At 43.4% G+C, this 22,894-nt stretch overlaps 2 protein-coding genes across 3 annotated transcripts in view; one reads left to right on the top strand and one right to left on the bottom strand.

The window, feature by feature from the left end:
- Positions 1-22,894, top strand: part of CDH23 (cadherin related 23) — a 1,628,602-nt gene that overhangs the window by 1,362,739 nt on the left and 242,969 nt on the right. The window lies entirely within an intron of this gene.
- Positions 1-22,894, bottom strand: part of VSIR (V-set immunoregulatory receptor) — a 70,213-nt gene that overhangs the window by 46,784 nt on the left and 535 nt on the right. The gene's annotated exons all lie outside the window — the stretch shown is intronic.

The following is a 22,894-nucleotide window of genomic DNA, read 5'->3' as shown; positions in this document are numbered from 1 at the left end:
ATGTCTTGGTATGCTGATGCCTTAAAAGTTCCCTTCACTGCCCAGCCCCTGAAAAACAACCCCACACCATAATCTCCCCTCCACCAAATGATTTGGACCGGTGCACAAAGCAAGAGCCATAAAGACATGCATAAGCGAGTTTGGGGTGGAGGAACGTGATTGGCCTTCACAGAGTCCTGACCTCAACCCTATAGAACAGCTTTGGGATGAATTAGAGTGGAGACTGCCAGCCAGACCCCCTCTCCAACATCAGTGCCTGACCTCATAATTGTGCTTCTGGAAGAATGGTCAAACTTTCCCATAGACACACTCCTAAACCTTGTGGACAGCCTTCCCAGAAGAGTTGAAGCTGTTTAAGCGGCAAAGGGTGGGCCAATTCAATATTGACCCTATGGACGAAAACGGAGATGCCCCTTAAAAGTTCATGTTGTATGTAAAGGCAGGCATCCCTATACTTTTGGTAATATAGTGTATTTCCATATAGGAGTTTCAACTGTGTATTCAGCTGTTAGCCTGGAATTCAGTTATAAGCATTAGGGTAAATTTGAGGTTAGATGCAAGCTGTCACATTATATACATAATCAAACAGCCCTCTCCTGTGTGTTCATGATTGACCTATAATAATCCATTCCTTGTACAAATCGTAAAAAAATAAAAATAAATAAAAATGGTCCTTTGTTTTAACTAGAGTTAGGCCCCATTCACACTGGGGCGATCCGACTTCCCGGGGCGACCTCACAGGTCGCGGCGTGCTGCTCGCACCGCGACCTCGGAGCGGCCGGCACGGACTTCATAACATTGAAGTCAATGCAGGTCGCTCCAGGTCGCCCCAAAGAAGCTCCGAACCCTTTTTCTAAGTCGGAGCGACTTGTGTCGCTCCTATTAGAACGGGTCCACAGCTTCTCTATGCCAGACGACCTACGGCGACCTGTCAGGCGACCAGGTCGCCTGACAGGTCGCCCCAGTGTGAACAGGGGCTTAAGGCAGCACCTAATTAAGTGAGGATTACCATGCCATTAAATAGCCCAATGTCTTCCTCAATGCTAGATCACTGGAGAAAGGGCTGTTCAGACAAGAAGCACTCCCTTTTTGGTGGTACTACATTCTTATAAATGGGGAAAAAAGACAGATAAATGGGTTACTGTTAGTCCTGAACTGTTTCAGTAGAAGTGTTGTCCTTGTGCCGGACCGGTCTGTGTCTTGAGTTACACTATTATTACTGTAGTCTGCAGGGCTAGTCGGCTAGTGGTTTGCCTGCATGATCTGGAGCAGCCACTGTATTGTAAAAGAACAATATGAAAACCATTGTAAGCAGATTTCTAACCATGAGCCAGAAGAAACAAGAAACCAATGTTTATCATTGGCACAACAGAGAATTTATTTTAGCCATGGGATCATTTTGTAGTAAATCATTTATCTGTATTTATAAGAAACAAATAACAGCGGGCATAACTGCCTAACTGGTTTTGTGTGTAACCTACATGTCACCAAGGTCACCCACGCTTTAGCAATGGCCACTTTTAAAACAGCCCTTAGTGTATCCCACATTGCAATGCAGGGCACCTCTTAATAGGCTTGAGAAGTGGAATGTCCTGTGGACAGTCTGTGAAATTGACAACCTGCAACAATGGAACGTTTTACTGATGGTCGCCTAATGGTGCTTAGTTTGTGCCACGATTTAACCTGCAGTTTTCCTGCCTCTGTAATTCTTACCTCCATGCTGCAGTGGTTCTCCTCTGGTTCCATTCACATCTTGTTTGGCTTCTCTTCTCACCTATGGGCTATTGTGGGTTCATATTTCCTTTCGCTTTTATAACTTTTTAGCCCGCCTCCCAGTTTGCTTCTCTATATAATACTCAGACTCATGTTGTCTTAGCAACTTCCTAGTTACATAGTGAGGTTGAATAAAAAGACACCAGTACATCCAGTTCAACCTCTGATGAATGTGTTTGCTGTCAATAGTACATCATATACCCCTGTATGTTGTGGTCGTTAAGGTGCCCATCTAAAAGTTTTTTGGAAACGGATCGATGCTCCCTGCTGATACCACTGCTTGTGAAAGAGAATTCCACACCCTTAGCGCTCTGGCGGTAATAATGACACTGTTGCACTGTAATAATGACACTGGCAGGGAAGGGGTTAACAAAGAGTTAAGTGTGAGCCTAGGAGAGTGTTTTCTAACTGTATGGGGGAGGGACTTGTGGAATCAACACAGAGACCTGTGATCCTAAATAGAAGGATCACAGGCGCTCTGTGTTCCTTCCAGAGAGAACAACAGTCTGCTGTGTTTACAACAGAAGACTGACGTTCTCTCTCCATGGGGAGCGATCGCAGGTGCCAGCCCCGTGGATCGGCTTCCCCGCTGCCTAATAAGGGCAGCACGCGCACGCTCCCGGGAGCGTTCCCGCGAACTGCCGTACAGGTTCACGCAACCAAACCAGCCTGCCGTGGTATATCTGCTGCGGGCAGTCAGCAAGTGGTTAAATTATTTTTCGCTGAATAGTTTGTTCCCTATGCTAGGGTCACCAGTACGGTATTTGTACATTGATATCATATCCCCTCTCAAGCGTCTCTTCTCCAGAGAGAATAAGTTCAGTACTTGTAGTCTTTCCTCATAGCTGGAGTCCTTCAGTTCCTTTATTCACTTTGTTGCCCTTCTCTCTGGACTCCCTCCAGTTCCAGCACATCCTTCCTGAGGACCGGTGCCCAGAACTGGACAGCATACTCGGGATGCGTATGAACTAGAATTTAGTTAAAGCGGATTTCCGGCCACAAAATCAATAAAATCGATTTTGGGCTATCCGCTTGCTAAGGGGAACCTGAAAGAGAAATGGATAGTGCCGATTTTTTTTTTTATGGTCACTTACCTTATTATAGAAGAAAATATACTCACCTTCCTTCCACTTCCTCCCTCTGCGGCCGCGGCCCGCGCCGTCACTTCCGGTTTGCGATGATTCCTGGGAGCTGAACGTCATCGCTCCCAGGAATCAATGCGCCTACACCGGCTCCGCTCGTTCACTGCTAAACAGCTTCTGGGCATGCCCAGAAGCTGTGCAGGGATGCCGCGCCTGCACCGGAAGTGGCGAGCGAGGCCGGTGCAGTGCATTGTGGGACTCCAACGTCACGGAAGAGGACACGAAGAGGGACGCTGCGGCTTCAGCTGCCCACACCTGAGATGGCAGCGCTGGAGAAGAAATTTTCAAGGTAAGTATTTCTTCTTACAGGTAAGTGTGACCCGGGACAGTTCAGAGGCTATCCATTATGGAATGTACTAGCCCTGACTGTCCCGGGGGTATTTTTAGCTCAAATTGACCCCCGAGGCTGGAACTCCGCTTTAAAAGGTGGGAGAATGATCGTGTTAATAAGTGGGAGAATGATCGTGTTGTCTCTGAAGTGAATCCCCTTTTTAAAAAGTGATTGTAAAGTCTTTTCTTTTTCTTTTTTTAAATAACAAACATGTTATACTTAGTATAAAAAATAAATGCGCTTACTCAAAACAATAGTGCTAAAAAAAAAAAAAAAAAATCACTAATCGCATCAGTCCGGTGCACCAGTGACGACACTCATTAAAACGAAACGTACGTCGGGTTAGTGGTAGTGGTGACGTCTTATAGTCTGTAAGGACGCCAGACGCTGTGTGTAACCAATTTGTCTATAATACCCTTCTTTCTTGTAAGTACATGTCTATACCAATAAATAGTTTTTTATGGATGTCTGCGCAATGAGTTGTTTTCTCCTTTTTCATGTGTGACACAACGAGCTGGAGTGTGGATTACTAGCACAGCTTGATATTAATGAGATGTGGTTTATCCATCCATACTGAGAGCCTGGATTTGCTAAGAAAGTGTCATCCCATAGATGAGGCGCTCTTTGCTTGCATTGAAAAAGCTGCAAAAAGGCTGTGTTAGACCTGCAAAGGTCAATCCATTTGGTAAGAGGCAAATACTCTTGTGTGCAGAGGAGCACGGCGTATTTAAATAGGTTCTCAATTTTATACAGGAAGAATCACCTCTGAATGGTTGTTGGGAATCTACATCTGATCACGCTATCTTGTGCAGGGACTTTTTTTTATCTATTTAACCATGGACTCACTTTTGGTTTAATTATTTCCCTTCTTTAGTTGATGCTTATAGTGATTTTTTTTTTTAGCACTGTTGTTTTGGATAGGCACATTTATTTTCTATACATGGTATTTTCTATTGTTCTGTGCAATATATTTTATGTGATGCTATCCTCATATTTGTTTGAATTCACATATATGTACACATTTTGTTTTGATGATTGACACCTTGTTACTTCACATATTAGTTAAATACTAGCGCAAATATTGCATTTTTTTCTTAGATGTTACACTTACCTCCGCTGGGCAGTTGGTTTCGCACTGAGCAACCCAGATCCTCCTCTTCTCCGGTTCCTATTCTGTGCTCCTGGTCCTCCCCTCCTGCTGAGTGCACCCACAGCAAACAGCTTACTATGGGGGCACCCAAGCCGAACTGCAGCTCTGTATGTCCATTCAGACAGGGGGCTCCTGTTTGGCCCCGCACCTTTTCTCTCCTGATTGGCTCACTGACTTTGATTGACAGCCGGGGAAGCCAATGGCACCACGGCTGTATCTCAGCCAATCAGGAGGGAGAGTCCCAGGACGGCCGTGGGACTCGTGGACAGTCCTTATAGGAGATGCCATAAAATACAAGATGAATCAAGTCTATCCAAGGATGAGAGTAGGATCATAGGAACACAGGGATGTCAGCAACTTAAGGCAAGCCTCTTGTAGGAGTAGAAACAGTCTCCAAAAAGTGCATGCAAAAGAAGGGGAAACACAGGAGCACCTCCAAGTGCAGACTGTAGGTTATTTATTCTAAAAGAGAATGTATCAAAGCAACTCACATTCTGCACATTATAAACAGGAACTTCAAATGTCCATCTCCGGTGAAGCAAGATCAAACCTTCGTGTTTGTAGGTGAGCCGCCGCTCATCTGGCTCTTGGGACCCAGATGAGCAGCAGATATTAGGAGATATTTATAGCACCTATAGGTAAGCCTTAATATAGGTTTACCTACAGGTAAATGTCAACAAAGTGACATCCCTGTGTTCCTGTGATCCTTCTCTTACTTGTATTCAGTGTCTGACTTCCTGTGTACTGACCCCTGCTTTGTCTACCATTTGTGCTTGACTGACGACTGCTGTGACCTCGGCTTGTTTCCTGGATTTTCTTCGGTGTCCTGCTCTATGTACTTTGCACATGCCAGTGGTCTCGGTATTGTCTGCTGGGAGTACCTGGTGCCAGCCCCCTGGTTCCAACTTGCTGCAAGTCCATCCCCACCATCAGGGGCCCGGGTAAAGAAGCAGACTGCGGCTTAGACCCTGCACCCGGGGGAACCCTGCGCTGGAGATCTACAAGGGTTTACTATTACTAAAACCTGTTTGCAGTTTGGGGTTTCTTTTTAGGCGACAGGTGTAATACCTGCCCACTCACAAACTGAAGAATAGTAATGATGATTACACAGGGTGCGCATCAGGACAAGATGAAAATGGAAATATGTAACATGCAATTTAAAAAGAGGATGACGCATTTAAAGTGGAATATAAAAGATCAAATATATACATTTACCAGCAGAAATTATAGCTCTCTTGCTCACACTTTTGTTTTGGAGAAGGTTAGCATTTGGATAGACAAATCCTAATGTTTTAAAACTGTTGGTTTTTTTAAAAAAAATCTTGTATAAAGAAATAAAAACCAGGAAGAATAAGAGAAATTCAGCATTATTTATCTTGTGTTCTTAGTTGTACCAGCTCATTGAATTACTTTTATGACAGTAGATAAATGCATGTTTATTTCCCACTCAGATTTATTTAATTGAATGCTGGAACACATAAGAGTCAATTATTTCCTATGCTAACTACGTGCTTTCCAAGAGGCAATATTTTCAACAGAATGGTTTGAGTGGGTTTTCTTATCTTTCTTGTGAAACTGCCAAAATCCAGTTGAGCGGAAAATTAGTATAAACAAACTGGAATTCTTATCTTTAATGGATCCTACTTTCACATGGTCACCAATTACATTTTTCATACTGACATGTATTTCAGAAGATATACACATAGGTACATAGTGGTTGGGAATGTAACATATCTCTCATCCCCTAAATTGGCCTCTGATCCATAGGCACAACCAGGGAGGCACCTGCTTACATCTTTAGATCATCATCATACTTTCTGTAGTTGCACCTTGGCCTTCCTCCTCCTGCCTTCCTATACTTTCAATTGGCCAGTAAACTGGAAATCCAGGGGTGCAGTAGAGATGGTATCCAGGGGTGCAGTAGAGATGGTATCCAGGGGTGCAGTAGAGATGGCATCCAGGGGTGCAGTAGAGATGGCATCCAGGGGTGCAGTAGAGATGGCATCCAGGGGTGCAGTAGAGATGGCATCCAGGGGTGCAGTAGAGATGGCATCCAGGGGTGCAGTAGAGATGGCATCCAGGGGTGCAGTAGAGATGGTATGCAGGGGTGCAGTAGAGATGGTATGCAGGGGTGCGGTAGAGATGGTATCTAGGGGTGCAGTAGAGATGGTATCTATGGGTGCAGTAGAGATGGTATGCAGGGGTGCAGTAGAGCAGTGGTTCTCAAATCCGGTCCTCGGGACCCACTAACAGGCCAGATTTTAAGTATTACCTTGGGGGATGCAGACTAGAATACTGCAATCACTGAGAAGCAAATGAGATCACCTGTGATGTAATTTAGTTATCTTGCAAACCTGGCCTGTTGGTGGGTCCCGAGGACCGGATTTGAGAACCACTGCAGTAGAGAGGGTATGCAGGGGTGCGGTAGAGATGGTATCTAGGGGTACAGTAGAGATGGTATCCAGGGGTGCAGTAGAGATGGTATCCAGGGGTGCAGTAGAGATGGTATCCAGGGGTGCAGTAGAGATGGTATCCAGGGGTGCAGTAGAGATGGTATGCAGGGGTGCAGTAGAGATGGTATGCAGGGGTGCAGTAGAGATGGTATCCAGGGGTGCAGTAGAGATGGTATCCAGGGGTGCAGTAGAAATGGTATGCAGTGGTGCAGTAGAGATGAGAGATGGACATATGCAGGAATTTCATGGTTCCTACTTTGTAGATGACGGCAGATTAGAACCCCAAGAGGTTTGCTTGAAAACCTCAAAGGGATGCAGTTAGGGATCGCAGGAAATCAGTAGTGGAGACGAGGCTCAGAATTCCTTTTCCTGGATGGATATTTGCAATCTTCCTGGTAATTAGTGAACTAATAATGGGGTCTAGTGATGTAGCAAAATATCGGCCGCCCGAAAATTATCGTCCAAAAATAGGGTTTTCAGCATTGTGCCGAAAACAAAAAAAAAAGATGAGGATAATGGCTGCCGAAGACGCCCGTGATTTTGTCATGGTTATGGTGTGTTTTTCATAGGTCATGTGACAACACAACACAGGTGCATTTTTTCATGCGTTCTTGCTAGGTTTTCAATGCATTTCAATGGGAAGGTGCTGACCAAATATGCACCAAGCAGGATTTTTAACGCCACTTTCAAAAGGTGCCGATAATGGCCCACAATAAATTCATATTCAATTAAATTCAGGATATTAATTAAAAAGTCACAAATAATATGATTTTTTATAAATAAAAAAATAAAAGAAAATTATATATAATTTTTTTTTTCTTAAACCCATCAATTTTTGCCATCCTGAATTTTTAGTTTTAGCGCTAGAATTTTCATTTTGGTTCACCCCTAATGGGCTCCAAAGGAACCAACCATCTTACTCATTCACTTGAGAAGCATGGGCTCACTGTCACTTGATCAACCCTAAGCAGGTCACGCCAATTAAAATCCTGCCTTCATTGGTGACAGGGGTAGCAAAGGATTATGGAGTGATTTTATGTAGCCTCTTCTCTGATAAGGAATTCCTTCAATTATTATTATTTTTTTTTTAAAGTGACACTAAAACACACACAGTTTACTTTACATTGTCCCTTATATTTCTTTATATGGAAGTTGGCACTGTAATTATTTTCAGCTCCAGGTCTTTTTTTTTTACTCTTTTTTTAACCCCTTAATGACCGTAAGGTTTTACCCCCTTAATGACCAGGTAATTTTTTGCAATATGGCACTGTGTTACTTTAACTGACAATTGCGATGATGTACCCAAATAAAATTGATGTCCCTTTTACCCCACAAATAGAGCATTCTTTTGGAGGTATTTGATCACCTCTGCGGTTTTTATTTTTTGCACTTTAAACAAAAAAAAAGTGACAATTCTGAAAAAATATATATATATTTTTTACTTTCTGCTACTGTATGAAGATATCCAATAAAAAAAATAAAAATAAAATTTTTCATCAATTTAGGCCAATATGTATTTTGCCACATATTTTTGGTAGAAAAAAATCCCAATAAGTGTATATTGATTGGTTTCCGCAAAAGTTATAACATCTACAAAACTATAGATAGATTTATGTAATTTTTGTTTATTTTTTTTACTAGTAATGGGGGCGATCATCGATTTTTTTAGCAGGACTGGGACACTGCGGCAGACAGATTGGACACCTAACTGACACTTTTGAGGGGATCAGTGACAATACTACAGTAATCAGTGCTAAAGATATGCACTGTTACTGTACTAATGACAGTGGCAGGGAAGGGGTTAACACCAGTGTGCTCCTAGGGAGTGCTTTCTAACTGTGTGGGGTATGTACTCAATAGTTGAACACAGAGACCTATATTCCTAATTAGTAGGAACACAGGATCCCTGTGTTCATCTGTGACAGAACGGCAGTCTGCCTTGTTTACAGACCATCGTTCAGTCTCCTTGGGGAGCGATCGTAGGTGGCCGGCGGACACATCGTCTGCCGGACCTGCTGATTGGCTATTACACAAAGCAAAGTACACGGACGTCAATTCGCGTAATAGGGCCGACCTGCCACAGTAAAACCACGGCGGCTGGTCGGCAAGTGGTTAAATGTAAAATCTGTATTTTTTGCTAAAAATTGAGTAAGAACCCCTAAACATATTTTTTTAAAGCAGAGGCCCTTGAAAATAAATTGGTGGGTATTGCAATTTTTTTATGTCACATGGTATTTGCGCAGCGGGTTTTTAATTGCAATTTTTTGGGAAAAAAATACACTTTTTGAATTTTATGCAAAAAGAAAAAAAAATACATAACCTAAATTTTTTTGTAAAATGTAAAAAAGATTATGTTACACCTAGTAAATAGATACCAAACATGTCAATTTAAAATCGCGCACACCCGTGCAACGGTGACAAGCGATGTAAAGTTTACTATCCATAGGCGATGCTTTAAAAGCTTTTACAGGTTACCACTTTAGGTTCCAAAGAAGGTCTAGTGCTGGAAGTACTGACCATGATCTGATGTTCCTGGCAATAACTCACATGTATAGGATGATCTGGTGTACATGAGTGCGGGACCGTGCCTTGGCATGCTAGCAAGGGGTGGGGAAGGGGCACTTGAATTTTTTTTTTTCACTATTAATTATTAATTTTATTTTACACTGTTGCTTTTTTTTTGGGGGGGGGGGGGGGGGTCACACAGATCTTGGCATTTCTAAATGCTTTCAAAGGCAGAGGAGGGATTTGGGGTCTTATAGACCCCAGATCTCTCCATGAAGAGTACCTGTCACGTTCCTATTCCTGTCACAAAGGAGGTTTACATTCCTTGTGACAGCAATAGGCAGGTGACAAGTACTCTTGCCAGGATCTGTGTTTTTAAATACTTTCATTACTTTAAAAAATGGAGCCATTGACATTAAGGTAAAATGGAAGTGATGTCATGTCATTGCTTTCTACTTGTGGTTACTATCACAAACAGCCGATCAAAGCCGAATCTGGCAGTAATTGGCTGTCTGGCCAGCCAGGAGGTGTTCTGACTGCTCACTTGGTTCTCCTGATGGGACGGGAGAGCCGGAGAGAGCTGTGGGGGGGTGGGGGTGTCCCCTCCCACTGCTTGTAATAGCAATCAAGTGGCTAGTTAGCTGTTCCGATTGGTATTACAAGAGAGGTAATCATCCCAGTATAACCACTAAAAGTCCAAAGACATATAGGTACATCGCTGGTTGTCAAACAAGTACTTTTTTCCTAATCAATATACAGCTGTCACGTGACCCAGTTCTTTCCCAGCCTGTCTGCAGGGAAACGTAAGTAGGAGGGGATTCTAGTCCTCTGCTGCTGGTCACATGTTCAAAAAAAAAACAGCCTTTGCAATACAGAGAAAAAAATAAATTATTAATATCATTAAATGGTTTAAAATGCTCATACAGATATACAGTATATTGCAAATGTGAGTACATCCCTCACATTTTTGTAAATATTTTATTATATCTTTTCATGTGACAACACTGAAGAAATTACACTTTGCTACAATGCAAATTAGTGAGTGTACAGCTTATAGAAGAGTAAATTTGCTGTCCCCTCAAAATAACTCAACACACAGCCATTAATGTCTAAACCACTGGTCTAAACCACCTCCCCAGTGTCATGTGACTTGTTGGTGTTACAAGGTTTCAGGTGTGAATGGGGAGCAGGTGTGTTAAATTTGGTGTTATTGCTCTCACTCTCTCATACTGGTCACTGGATGTTCAACATGGCATCTCATGGCAAAGAACTCACTGAAGATCTGAAAAAAGACATGTTGCTCTAAAGATGGCCTAGGCTACAGGAAGATTGCCAAGACCCTATAACTGAGCTGCAGCATGGTGGCCAAGACCATACAGTGGTTTACCAGGACAGGTTCCACTCAGAACAGGCCTCTCCGTGGTCGACAAAAGAAGTTGAGTGCACGTGCATAGTGTCATATCCAGAGGTCGTCTTTGGGAAATAGACATACGAGTGCTGCCAGCATTGCTGCAGAGGTTGAAGAGGTGGGGGGTGAGCCTGTCAGTGCTCACACCATACGCCGCACACTACTATGAATTGGTCTGCATGGCTGTCATACCAGAAGGAAGCCTCTTCTAAAGATGATGCACAAGAAAGCCCACAAACAGTTTGCTAAAGACAAGCAGACTAAGGACATGGATTACTGGATCCATGTCCTGTGGTCTGATGAGACTAAGATAAACTTATTTGGTTCAGATGGTGTCAAGCGTGTGTGGCGGCAACCAGGTGAGGAGTACAAAGACAAGTGTGTCTTGCCTACAGTCAAGCATGGTGGTGGGAGTGTCATGGTCTGGGGCTGCATGAGTGCTGCAAGCACTGGGGAGCTACAGTTCATTGAGGGAACCATGAATGCCAAGATGTACTGTGACATACTGAAGCAGAGTACGATTCCCCCGATTTAGAGATTGGGCCGCAGGGCAATATTCCAACATGATAACAACCCCAAACACACCTCCAAGGTGACCACTGCCTTGCTAAAGAAGCTGAGGGTAAAGGTGATGGACTGGCCAAGCATGTCTCCAGACCTAAACCCTATTGAGCATCTGTGGGGCATCCTCAAGCGGAAGGTGGAGGAGCGCAAGATCTAACATCCACCAGCTCCGTGATGTCATCATGGAGGAGTTGAAGAGGACTCCAGTGGCAACCTGAGAAGCTCTGGTGAACTCCATGCCCAAGAGGATTAATGCAGTGCTGGAAAATAACAGTGGCCACGCAAAATATTGATACTTTGCACCCAATTTTCACCCAAGGGTGTACTCACTGTTGTTGCCAGCGGTTTAGACATCAATGGCTGTGTCTTTTAAGCACAGAGCACTTTCTACACTTTTTATGGTTATTTTAATAAATAAATCTATAGTTTTTGCACAAAATTGCCTGTACACGGTGGTAGCGCCCTAAACCAACAAACTTCCAAACCCCAATCAATGGCTGTGTGTTGAGTTATTTTTAGGGGACAGCAAATTTACACTGTTATACCAGCTGTATACTCCCTACCTTACATTGTAGCAAAGTGTAATTTCTTAAGTGTTGTCACATGTAAAGATAGAATAAAATATTTACAAAAATGTGAGGGGTGTACTCACTTTTGTGAGCTACTATATTTGGCTATAAAATGGTGTGGATAGATTTCTGCCAGTCACATGCGGTCATGGCCCTCCAGCCTGCATCTTAATATAAGAGGGAGGTGAAGCATCCAGCAATCTACAAGCAATATCCCACCCCGATTGTGTTTAGCTAGTTAGTGGGCATGGAGGAGGAGAGAGGGCATGGGCTGTCATATACCACTGTGTATACACCCACATGTGTGACTCTATAATCACATGGGCTGCTCAAATGTGATTGGGAGGAAATGCTCAGCATAGAAACTCACTGAAAGCTGAGCATGTGCAGAGCTGCCAACACCACTATGCAAAATCCCTAGCTACATTGGGGACTGGGACAGGAGGGGGAGATAGAAAACATCAGGATCAACCAGTTTTTTTGCAGAATACAGAAAACTAATCTCATAGTGACTGAGTGAGTATAAACTGCATGCAATACACCATTTATTGATAATTCTTATGATGTGGGGTTTAGTGACACTTTAAGCTTTGCTCTAATAAAGTATAATAGGTCTTAGGGTAATGACATCACAGGGGATGGCGGACCTTACCTTGTATTAACTGGAGGTCATTAAGTGACCCTACCCTCTGAGATGGATCACAGGTTTTATGGCAGTCGGAAAGTGAAAAGTGTCTGATGGGCCTCTGCCAATTTAGAAAAAAGGAAACTGGTTTGCTTTGGCTATGGCTGTTTGTGGTCAACATCTGCTTCATTGCCATGGCTGTTTGTGGTCAACATCTGCTTCCTGCAGAGCAGCCATGGGAGTAAAACCTATTCAGGACCTGTTCAACACTTAAAACTGCCATCCAGGACATCACTTGCAGTGAAGCTAGGCTCAGCTTCACTTCCGAGAGCCAGCAAATAAACCAAAGAAAGCTACCTGTGTCAGTCTACTACCACGGAGATCAATATGTCGTTGGTGTTCCACTTTGTAACCGATTCCCCTAAATACACCATTGGCATAAATACCATGGCACCTGATCTGCAAATCTGAAAGGTTTGGGCAACTATCAGGGCATAGGGTGCAAATGAGTATACAAGACATCAATGGATCTCTGGCAAGATCAGCGGGTTTTTTTTTTTTTTTTAGGTTAACAGATTACAAACTGTTATGTACAACAGACCAAAAAGAAAAAAAAATAAGAAAGGTTTATGGTTTGCATCCTCTTTGACCCTGGGGCTCGTTTCCACCAGCGGCCTCTAGTGTGCACTGGGGAGGGAGCAGTGCCAATGCTAGCATCTAGTCCCATCATGGGTGACTAGACATCTCTGATTGGATGAGTTGGAGATTATAGTGACACTTCCTCGCCCTTCCACCTTCCCCATTTAGAGAATGCCTTGCATTCATTGAGAAAAATGCAAGGTATTCGGTGAATGGTATTTGTGCTAGCGGACAAACCCCCCCCCCCCCAGTAATTACTATGCAGAAGTGCAGCAACTCAGGATGGGACCCAGAAGACAGTGGCGGTCACTGTGGTAGCAACAACTACTGCAGTGATTTTCTGCTTCCACAGCTGGCTTACAGATATGGAGCGTGCATAGTTACTAGTTCAGACTGGAGCAATGCAATTATGCAATACAGTCAATACATAGAGTTCAGCATTTAACAGTAACAAATGATTATACAAATGCTTGCAGATGATGATCATACAGTCATGCCCAAAAATATTGGCACCCCTGCATTTCTGTTGGATAATGTACCCCCTCGCCCAGAAAATGGTTGCAATTACAATTGTTTAGACATTCTCATGTTTCTTTTGTTTGTATTGGTAGGACACAAAAAAGTAGAGAAACAAAAGGCTAAAGGGCCATACACACTATAAGATTTTCTGAAGACTTTTTCCTTCAGATTTACCTTTTCTATGTAGTGCAAGGGCCTGCCAGATTGCATAGAAATTGGAAGTGTTTAGGTTTGACCTCATATTATATGGTTTTGGTAAATCTAAAGAAAAAGTCTTCAGAAAATCTTATAGTGTGTATGGCCCATTAATCTGACACATTCCACGCAAAACTCCAAAACTGGACTGGACAAAATTTTTGGCACCCTCAATTTAATATTTGGTAGCACACCCCTTGGAAGAAATAAATCATTCACTTCCTGTAACCATCAATGAATTTCTTACACCTCTCTACTGGAATTTTAGACCACTCTTCTTTCACCAACTGCTCCAGGTCTCCCAGATTGGAAAGCTTCTTTTTCCCATCTGCAGTTGTGAGATCTCCCCACAGGTGCTCTATGGGATTTAGATCTGGACTCGTAGCTGGCCAGTTCAGTACTCTCCAGCACTTTGTCTTAAACCATTATGGGTGCTTTTTGACGTGTGCTTTGGGTCATTGTTGCTGTAAGACCCATGACCTTTTACGGAGACCCAACTTTCATTGTAACCCAGAATTCTTTAGTAGTCTTCGCATTTCATAACGCCATGTACACGGTCAAGAGATCCACTTTTTTGTGCCTTATCAATACAAACAAAAGAAATAAACATGAAAAAGCCTAAACATTTGTAATTGCAACACTTTTATGGGCAAAGTGGTGCATTATCTGAAGAAATGCAGGGGTGCCAATACTCTTGGCCATGACTGTGTCTTCTACATAAAGTCCACTTTAACTGCGTTGGATTTCATTCAATTCATCAAAGTACTGAGACATTATATGAATGTACAGAATGATTTTCACTGGAAACAAAGGTCTTGATCCTTAAAAACAGTAATAAAGATATGTTGAGCTGTTGCTGCGGCAACCAGATTCCAGCTGTCAGTTTTCTAAGGCAAGTTAGTAAATGAAAGATAAAGTCTGAATGGTTGCTATGGACAGTAGCTGTATTCCTCTTCTCCTATAGCCACATAACTCAGCCCCAGTATGTTCCCCCAGAGCTTTTTACTTGTTCTATGACAAAGCCTGAGGCACACAGAAAGGCTGCTCCTTACATTCCTGTCCAGAGAATATCAGCTTTGCACATGCATTGCTTACGTCTTTAACCGCCAAATGCACCTAGAATTTTTGTTCACGTTTGCCTGCCCATTAGGCGTTATTGGAAAATTGCCCCCTACTAAGGTCAGACAGAGGTGGCAATTCTGTAGGATCTGCCCATTCAGAAAAAAAAAATGATCATTAGGTCCACAGTGACCGCAACTCCCAACTCTTGCAACCAAATGATTGGCACATGCGTGGAGCAGCAAAACCGCGGCACAACAGCCTGGTTTTACTGGCCCCCAGCGGCACGTGTGAACAAAGCCTCATGGGAAACAAAATCGCTGACTCTGTCCATACCAGCATCAGTCATTGGTAATGTTTGGATCAATTGTATCATTGCCAATGTCTAGCCATTCTATGTCTTTAGAAAACTAAGGGATTTCAAAGGTTTACCAAAATATGGTCCATTCTTTGTTTTAATTGCTTGGTGTATGTAAATGTATATATATATATATATACACACACACACACACATGCACACACACACACACATACATACACACACACACACACACACACACACACTATATTACCAAAAGTATTGGGACGCCAGCCGTTTCACGCACATAACCTTTAATGGAATACAAGTCTTAGTCCGTAGGGCTCCTTTGCAAATATACCAGCTTCAATTCTACTGGGAAGGCTGTCCACAAGGTTTAGGAGTGTGTCTATTGGAATGTTTGACCATTGTTCTAGAAGCGCATTTGTGAGGTCAGGCACTGATGTGGACGGGAAGGCAGTCTGCGCTCTAATTCATCCCAAAGATGTTCTATCGGGTTTAGTTCAGGACTGTGTAGAAGTTGGGAGCATGAAATTGTCCGAAATGTCTTGGTATGCTGACACCTTCAGAGTTCCTTTCCCTGGAACAAAGGGGACAAGCCCAACCCCTGAAAAACAACTCCACACTATAATCCCCCTCCACCAAATGATTTTGACCAGTGCACAAAGCAAGGTCCATAAAGACATAGATGAGTGAGTTTAGGGTGGAAGAAATTGAATGGCCTGACTTCAACCCGATAGAATAACTTTGGGAATAATTAGAGCGGCGACTGTCAGCCAGGCCTTCTCGTCCAACAACAGTGCCTGACCTCACAAATGCACTTCTGGAAGAATGATCAAACATTCCCATAGACACACTCCTAAACCTTGTAGACAGCCTTCCTAGAAGAGTTGAAGCTGGAAAGGGTAGGCCAACTCAATACTGAACCCTACGGACTAAGACTGGCATCCCAATACTTTTGGTAATATAGTGTATATTAAAGAGGTTGTAAACCCCCAAAAAAAATGTTTTTTTATTTTTGCAACCTGCAAGAGAAACACTATGCATCGCATACTAGCTCATTATGAAATACTTACCTTAGAACGAGCCCCCACCGTGCCGCCCGCTTACCTGTATGACGGGCGACATGTTCATCTGATTGGCCGGAGCCGCAGTGACGTCACTCCCGCGCACGCGCGCGGGAGCCGGCTGTCACGGCACGGAGCTCTGAAGGAACGGCACGAGCTGCCGTTCCTTCAGAGCGCATGCACCAGTGACGTCACTGGCTGCATGCAAGGTAAATATCTCCTAAACGGTACATGTTTAGGAGATATTTACAGTACCCAGTGGGCAGGCCTATGCAGATTATAATAGGGGCAGTACGGGCAACTGACTTTTTTCACCATCTGTGCCATCGCGGAGATTTCCTTTCACTTCTTGTCCCATAGCCAAACAGAAAGTAAGTGGAAATCCCTGCAAATTATGGGAATTTCTTGGGGCCTCCATGCCACCAGAACAAGTGTCCCCCTTGGAAGATTTCCCCTCTACTACTTTACTGGGGACAACCAAAAATATTGGGATTTTCTTTTACTTTTACTTTGAATGATCATGGTAAACAGGAAAAATAGAGAGGATAAATCTCCCTAACAGTGGCACAGACAACAATAAAAACTGGCAGGGGTTCTAAGCCATCTCCACTCTATCCAAAACTTTAAACAAAAGTTTTGCATTTAGTTATACTTTAGTTTCATCTCTGTTCATACCTGTGCGATTTGTCCTGCAACATGCGCAACAAAAAGTATAAACAACATATGACCATGCAGATTTACAAGTGTGCAACTATGAATGGGCTGGATTGAAATGGGGCTCAGATAAGTATGAGAGGAGATCTTCACCTTCATTTATAGAATGAGGTTTAAAAAAAAAAAAAAATCTGCTTTAAGAACCACTTTAACCACTTAAGCCCCGGAAGATTTTACCCCCTTCCTGACCAGGGTTTTTTTTGCGATTTTTTTACTGCGTGACTTTAACGGACAATTGCGCGGTCGTGCGGCGCTGTACCTAAACGAATTTGACGTCCTTTTTTTCCCACAAACAGAGCTTTCTTTTGGTGGTATTTGATCCCCTAAGCGATTTTTTGATCATGCGCTAGAAACAAAAAATAGCGTAAATTTTGCAAAAATAACAATATTTTTCTCATTTTTTTAAATGAAATTCCCAAAAAGAAAAAATGTAAAAATCAACATTTTTTAACATTTTCGACCAATTTGTTTTATGCTACATATGTTTGGTAAAAAAAAAAAAAAATCGCAAAAAGCGTATTTTGATTGGTTTGCGCAAAAGTTATCGCGTTTACTATCAAAGGGAAAGATTTTTGTCATTTTTGGTGTTTTTTTTTTTTAACGAGTAATGGCGGCGATCTGCGATTTTTTTTGCGTGACTGTGACATTGCGGCGGACAGATCGGACCCTTGACTGACATTTTTGACACTTTTGGGGGTACCAGTGACATTACTGCAGTAATCAGTGCTATACATATGCACTGTTACTGTAAAAATGACACTGGCAGGGACGGGGTTAACTGTATTTGAGAGGGAGGGGTTAAGTGTGTCCTAGGGGCGTGCTTCTAACTGTGATTGGCTGTGGCTACTACTGTAAAAACAGAGATCAACAGTCCTACATAGTAGAACCGTCTGATCTCCATTTTTACACAGGGGAGAATGACAGGCGGCTTGTTTACATTAGCCGCCTGCCTTTCTCCTCTCTACCGACGATCGCAGTGTGACCAGCGGACTTCGGGTCCGCCGGTCACACACACGGACTCCTTAGTGAACGAGCCGGGGCAGGCGCGCGCCTCAGCGGGGGCGCGCTCGCCCGCTATTGGCTCACAAGCCGGTGACAGGCTAGTGACGTATATATACGTCACTTTGCCTGGCCGGGGCTGACCGCCGCAGTGTATGTACTTGCGGCGGTCGGCAAGCGGTTAAAGAGGAAGACAACTCTCTTTTTTTACTTGTACCTACAGGTAAGCCTATAAAGACGACTTACCTGTAGTTACTGTGAATACCTTCTAAACTTGCACAACTTAGGACATATTCAGAGTGCATGCAGTCGATGGATGACGTCATGGCGTATGCGCTCTGAAGGTCTGGCTTACCGTACTGGCCCTTCAGAGCTTGTGCCATAAACAGTGGCTCCCGTGCACATGCTGCATCGGGAAAGGTGTCAGCCATCTCAGCAGTGTGCAGGCACCGCTGACACAGCTTTGTTCGAAAGGTATTTCATAATGAGCTAGTATGCGATGCATACCAGATCATTATGCCTTTTTCTTACATGTTTAAATATTATTTATAGCGTGAAATCTGCTGTAATAAAACCTTTCAACAGATTAGATATATAAGGCTATCCCTTATTATTACAGTGCCATAAAAATAATTTATAGCCTTACATGTTATATATTGTGTGTGTTTGCACCAAAATGTATTTTATTCTATTTTTTCCTGAAAATATGGAGTTTATTTACTAAAGGCATAGATTGTGCACTTTGCAAGTGCAATTGCAATCTTTTCCTCCAGAACTAAGTAAAGGTGGAACAGCTCTGCTGATTTCCATCATCCAATCATGTGCAAGCAAAAGGCTTTTTTTTTGCTTGCACCTGATTGGGTATACGTTACATAGTGAAGCTTTACCACACTGGCATTTACTAAGAAAGAAAAAAAAAAAAGAGTGCAACTGCGCTCACAACGTGCACAGTCTGTTTTCCTTTAGTAAATCAACCAACAAGCATTTGATAAACAGTTGCGCAAATATCATGTGACGTAAACAATTGCAACTACTATCTTTGTATTCTTCAAGGCCTCTGCTTTCAGAAAACGTACATTTTCTGGGTGTTTTAATTAGGGATCGACCGATTATCAGCAAAGCCGATATATTGAGGGCCGATATGCACTTTCCTCGATATATCGGAATCGGCCCCTGAGGTTACAGGTATTTCGGAAAAGTGCTTGTACCAGAGTGATGCCTGCAGCTGGAGGCATCACCCCGGTACTGGTGTCTATAGCCGACACAGTCGGTTGTCTTGTAATGACAACCGATGCGGCTGAGAAGCCGCTCGGCTGTCATTGAAAGGAGCGGGAGGGGACGTGTTGTTCCCCTCCCCCCCCTTCCGCGGCTCACCCGGGGGAGACCCGGGCATCCTACCTGCACGGCCGGCAAAGAGAAGACCCAATCAAAGCCGCATTCGGGTCTCCATGTAAACACCCGGAAGTGATGTCATGACATCACTTCCGGGTACTCGGCATCAAATAAAAAAAAATACAGCATTCAAAACAGCCAAACTTGGCGTTTTGAATGGTTTTAAGTGCAGAGGAGGGGTTTTGGGGTCTTTTTGACCCCCAGATCCCTCCACAAGAGTACCTGTAAAAAAAAAAAAAAATAAATAAATAAAATATTTTTTAATGTATGAAAATATCAGGCAATACCGATATGCAATGACCAAAATATTGGTATCGGCAATAAAAAACGATATCGGTCGATCGCTAATTTTAAGTAACTTTCTGGCCAAAAATACATTTGTGTACACCATGAAATAATTTCTTTACAGGTAAAGTAGTTATAGATTATTATTATTATTATATTATTATTATTATTATAAGGGATTTATACAGCGCCAACAGTTTGCTCAGCACTTTGCAATATAAAGAGTGACAATACAGCAACAATACAATTTATTACAAGAGGGTTAGGAGGGCCCTGCTCCTGCAAGCTTACAATCTAATAGAACTGCTATTAGATAATAGATTATCAAACATGCACACTTCCTATACATGGAAACGGTCTACACAGCATTTTAACCACTTGCCTACTGGGCACCAAAACCCCCTTCCTGCCCAGGCCAATTCTCAGCTTTCAGTGCTCTCATACTTTGAATGACAATTTTGCGGTCATGCAAACGCTCTACCTAAATGACATTTTTATCATTTTTTTCCAAACAGAGCTTTCTTTTGGTGGTATTTAATCACCACTGGGTGATTAAAAAAAACAAAAAACAGTTTTTATAGTTTGTTATAAAATTTTGCAAACAGGTAATATTTCTCCTTCATTGATGGGCCCTGATAGGCTGCACTGGTGGGCACTGATGGGTGGCACCGATTGGTGGCATCGATGGGCAATGATAGGTACTGGTAGGAGACACTGATAGGCAGCACTGATGATGGAACACTGGTGGCCATTGATCAGTGGCACTGACCTGCACTGGTAGGTGGCGCTGGTGGGCACTGGTAGGTGGCACTGGTGCTCTTCCTCTTTGGGACTGATGTCCCTCTGACCTCAGCCGGCGATCGGCTTTTTTTTCTCATCACGCTGACAGCGTAAGGGGAAAAAAATAAAAGCTGATTACATCACGTCATCGGCTGACAGCTAAACACATGGGTCCCAGCCCCTTACTCCGATCTGGGATCAGCCGAGTCTCATAGACTACTCACAGAGTGGGCCGCGCACGCTCTGCAGGGTGCATGTAGGCAGCTCATGCACAGGAGGACATACATGGACGCCCTCCTGGCAATTAAGGTCTGCCCTGTAGCCGACTTTTGGCTATAGCGCGGGGGGAGAAATTAAAACGGTTCTTCAGCCTTTTTAACAAAAAAATAAAAAATCTTTGGTTCCCCAGCACCAGAAAGGTTACCGTAGGCTGTGAAGCCACAAGGAGTCACAGCCCACTGCGCATGCTCGAGCCACACTGCACTTTGTGAATGGTCCAGTAGCCTCCTGGGACGGGTTTCAGGAGATTGCAGGCGGGGTGGGGGGACTTCCGGCGGAGCATGGCAGTGATCTCTGACTGGAAGTGGAAACAGGTACCGGTCAGAACCAGGTACCCCCCTAAAAAAATGCCAAAAATAGAAGAGGAGGGGGAGAGGGTATAAAGCAGAACTTCCTCTTTATGGTGAAGTTCCACTTTAAATTCCTCTGAAATGTTTCACAAACTCATGTCGAAAGCATGCCACAAGTGTGTACACCATCCTTTACACAAGGGTGGAAGCATGAATTCCTAACAAGTCAGGGCCCCCTGTACAATCAATTACCACTGAACACTACGAAATGTCATTTCATATCAATATAATTAATTCTATGACAAAGGGCTCAATTCACAAAGCTAACACCCCAAGATAGAGATTTTCAGAAAAGTGACAGTTGCTTTCAGTTAAAGAGATTTAGCAATGACAGTCAGCTAAAATACTAATCTCTGTAAAATGAGCCCTTATATGTATGATAATCACTTCCCAATTCTGACACTTCTCTCCTAAATGTAAAAAATATGTTTTTCTAGAAAATGACTTAGAACCCCCAAACATTATATACATTTTTATATGCTGTAACTGCTTATAAAGTGTTAGCTGGAGTTTGGCTTCAGTTTTCATCTAAATCTGCTAGTACATCTAACACTCCCCCTCCCCCCAGATTACCAATGGTGCTGTCCAAAGGTGTCACTGTCCTGAGTTGGGGCACTGGAATACAGGAGATGTGTTACTGGCCAGATCACCAGGTGAATACCGAAGTAAGTCAGTGGTAATTAGGGTGTCCCAATGTTAGATGTAATAACAGATTTAAATACACTAACAAACTCCAGCTCACCATATAATCAGTTACAGCAAACAGTTTTGTGGGGTTTTTCTTCCCCATTTTGGGATAAAAGTTTTACTTAACTAAAAGCTGACCATTGTACCATTGGAAGTACCCCTGTCATTGGCAAATGGTTCATCTTAGCCCTCTACCAGCTACATCTACGGGACAGCGTGTTCAATTGAAGAACAACCATTACAGTTAAAAGGCAGTAGGCTGCAATATACTAAAGGTTTGCTTTTGGGTTCAATACCCCTTTAATATGCTGAGACACAAGCAGCCCCCCGGAGGAAGGTGATCAGAGTTGGCTCTCAGGGTCATGCTCCTAGGAGATGTAGGGATAGGTGGTGCAGGAGATGTAGGGATAGGTGGTGCAGGAGATGTAGGGATAGGTGATGCAGGAGATAATAGGTAGTGCAGGAGATGTAGGGATAGGTGATGCAGGAGATAATAGGTGGTGCAGGAGATGTAGGGATAGGTAGTGCAGGAGATAATAGGTAGTGCAGGAGATGTAGGGATAGGTGATGCAGGAGATGTAGGGATAGGCGATGCAGGAGATAATAGGTAGTGCAGGAGATGTAGGGATAAGTGATGCAGGAGATAATAGGTGGTGCAGGAGATGTAGGGATAGGTAGTGCAGGAGATGTAGGGATAGGTGGTGAAGGAGATAATAGGTGGTGCAGGAGATGTAGGGATAGGTGGTGCAGGAGATAATAGGTGGTGCAGGAGATGCAGGGATAGGTGGTGCAGGAGATAATAGGTGGTGCAGGAGATGTAGGGATAGGTGGTGCAGGAGATAATAGGTGGTGCAGGAGATGCAGGGATAGGTGGTGCAGGAGATAATAGGTGATGTAGGGATAGGTGGTGCAGGAGATAATCGGTGGTGCAGGATATGTAGGGATAGGTGGTACAGGAGATGCAGGGATAGGTAGTGCAGGCGATAATAGGTGGTGCAGGAGATGTAGGGATAGGTGGTGCAGGAGATAATAGGTGGTGCAGGAGATGCAGGGATAGGTGGTGCAGGAGATAATCGGTGGTGCAGGATAT

Source organism: Pelophylax lessonae, assembly GCF_965119305.1.
Source record: "Pelophylax lessonae genome assembly, chromosome: 9".
In the NCBI taxonomy this organism is placed as follows: domain Eukaryota; kingdom Metazoa; phylum Chordata; class Amphibia; order Anura; family Ranidae; genus Pelophylax; species Pelophylax lessonae.
The sequence above is the reverse complement of the archived record's forward strand: the minus strand, read 5'-3'. Positions and strand labels throughout refer to the sequence as shown.